General features: G+C 54.0%; 1 protein-coding gene across 1 annotated transcript in view; it reads right to left on the minus strand.

Moving 5' to 3' along the window:
• The window catches only part of UMODL1 (uromodulin like 1), a 70,546-nt gene that overhangs the window by 14,839 nt on the left and 53,218 nt on the right, over positions 1-2,489 (minus strand). The window lies entirely within an intron of this gene.

The following is a 2,489-nucleotide window of genomic DNA, read 5'->3' on the forward strand; positions in this document are numbered from 1 at the left end:
GAGGGGCCGCCCGCTGAGAGGAAGGTGCTCGGCCCAGGGTGGCGCTTCCCCGAGTTCCGGCCAGCGGCAGGGTGGCCTGCGGCGGAAGGTCGAAGCCACGGGTCAGCTCTGGGCCCCTCCTGTCCGCTGGTGCCGTCTGAGACGGGGGAGGGGCCCTGTCCCCACTGCTCTGGTCAGTGCGGGGTCCGATGCAAAGCCCTACCCTAGGGGCTTGTCACTTAGTAGGAGGCTGACAACACATTTAGAGTCTGTACCCTCCGCTCAGAGCCATGGGGGGCAGGGGTCTGACCGAGTAGTCATGGGAGGGACCCCGACTCTCCACTTGGCTCATTCTAGAACAATCCTTTTGCTCCTGATCCTATAGAACATTAGCCCTTCCATTCTTCCTTCTTACTTTTCCGAAAACTGCTTCCCCAGGCCGCCCCCCGCCCCATCGGGCAGACTGTTCCCACCTCCGAAAGCCTTGCTTCTGTTCTGCCACTGGGGTCAGGGCCCTGCACCACACACTGGACCGCCCTCACCCCACCGCGTAAGGCGCTCCACGTGGCCCCAACAACACGAACCTTCCAAGGAGCAGCGCGCCTCCAGCCTTCGCCCTCACAGAGCAAACCTCGACCTCGTCTGCACCATTCGAGGTCCTCCAGGCACAGGCGCCTGGATTCGCTTGCCAGCCTTGGGACAGTCGACCTGAGCAGGTCACCTGTCACCCATCGGAGGCTGCAGAGGCCCCGAGAAACAGCTGCCTGCGGTCACGTGGCTGACAACACTGCTGTTGAACGGTCAGCTCTTGTCTGCCATCCGTGTGTCTGTCTGTCTATATCTATCTGTCTATCTATCTATGTATCTATGTATCTATGTATCTATCTCTATCATCATCTATCTATCCTCTACCCATCCCTCCTTCATGAGTCTCTCTTGTTCTCCTGGGACTTCCTGAGAGGGACTTGTCACGGTCTTGGACTAACTTTACCTTTAGTTGCTTTTCAAACCGATCTCAAAGTCAAGTTCCAGGCCCCTTGCTAGGAAGTTACAGACAGCAAGGTGCCCATTGAACTTGCAACCTCCCAAAACTTGTCTTAAACTCCTCCATATGCGATAAGTTGATTAATTATTCGCTACCCTGAAACTCTAGACAAACGAACATCCACAAAAAGCTGTCCCCCAAAATAGCCAAGAGGAAATGGTTTAAAGAGGAAAGATGAGTCGAGAAACTGGGGGAAAATGAAGCTCCCTCGCACGGCCGCTAGAGCCACGTGGGCCGGTTTCGGAGCTTAGTATCGTACATGACTATCCCAAAGCAGATGGATACGCAAATGAATCAAACCATCAGCAACTCTGGGATCCCCCAAGAGCTAGGGGTCCCAGGATAAACAATGCAGAACCCCAGATCTCGAGGTGCCTCAGTTCCTGGAGGCAGCCTGACTGTTTTATGGCGAGGTAATGCCCCCCCTGGGGCCTCCTGCATTGCTAAGACACTGTCATGTCGCACACTCCGCCACCAGGTGGCGCTGCCAAGACCTCGCAACTGTGTGTCTCAGACTCCCAGAATGAGGAAAAGCTGAAATGCACGAGGTTTCCACCGTGCAAACAGGACCACTGGATCACGACACGTGTGTCCTCTAGGAATCAAAGAGACATCTAACCTCTGTCGACAAGAATGTGGAAATTGCTGCCTTGACTAAGTCGCAACCATATACCACCCCAAAGAATGCTAACGGGTGGCAGGGGTAGGGGAGGAGGGAAGAGCAGGAGGAATTATTTAAGGTGGGGGATCAGAGCAGCACTATTCACGATAGCCAGAAAGTGGCAACAGCCCAAATGTCCATCAGCGAATGACTGGATAAACAAAATATGGTCCGGCCATGTGATGGAATACTATTCAGCCATGAAAAGGAACGAGGTTCCGATTGCTACAACGTGAATGAATCTTGAACACAATGCTCCGTGACATAAGCCAGATAGCAAAGGTCACGTTTCTACGACGTGCCGAGAACAGGCAAACCCGTAGAGACAGGAGGCCCCTTAGTGGTTGCCAGGCCCGAGAGGAGGAATGAGAGCCACTGCTGATGGGTGCGGGCTTCCTTTTTGGGGTGACAGAAATGCTCTGGAATTACATGCTCGTGACGGTCACACAGTGTCGCGGATACAATCTAAGCCACTGAGCTGTGTACTTTAAAACGATGAGTTTTATGGCGCATGAAACGGATCTCACTTTTTTTTTTAAATTTTCTTTTTAAGGCGGGGGAGGGGCTTTCTGCTTCAAGGGGTCCCGCCCCGATGAAGACGGTTCACTGAACGGGGAACAGTGGGAGGCGAGGGTGCCGCAGAGGAAAAGGTGTGCCTCCCACCCACTGACGTGTCCTTTTCATGGCAGATCCAAGGACAAGGCAGGCACCATGCCAGAGCTGGAAGTCCAAGCTTCCTTCGGAAGCAAGGGGTCCACAGAACTATGGCTTTAAGTCCTACTTGGCTGCAGCTCGGATCCTACC

This window comes from Pteropus vampyrus, unplaced genomic scaffold (assembly GCF_000151845.1).
Source record: "Pteropus vampyrus isolate Shadow unplaced genomic scaffold, Pvam_2.0 Scaffold214, whole genome shotgun sequence".
Lineage (NCBI taxonomy): Eukaryota > Metazoa > Chordata > Mammalia > Chiroptera > Pteropodidae > Pteropus > Pteropus vampyrus.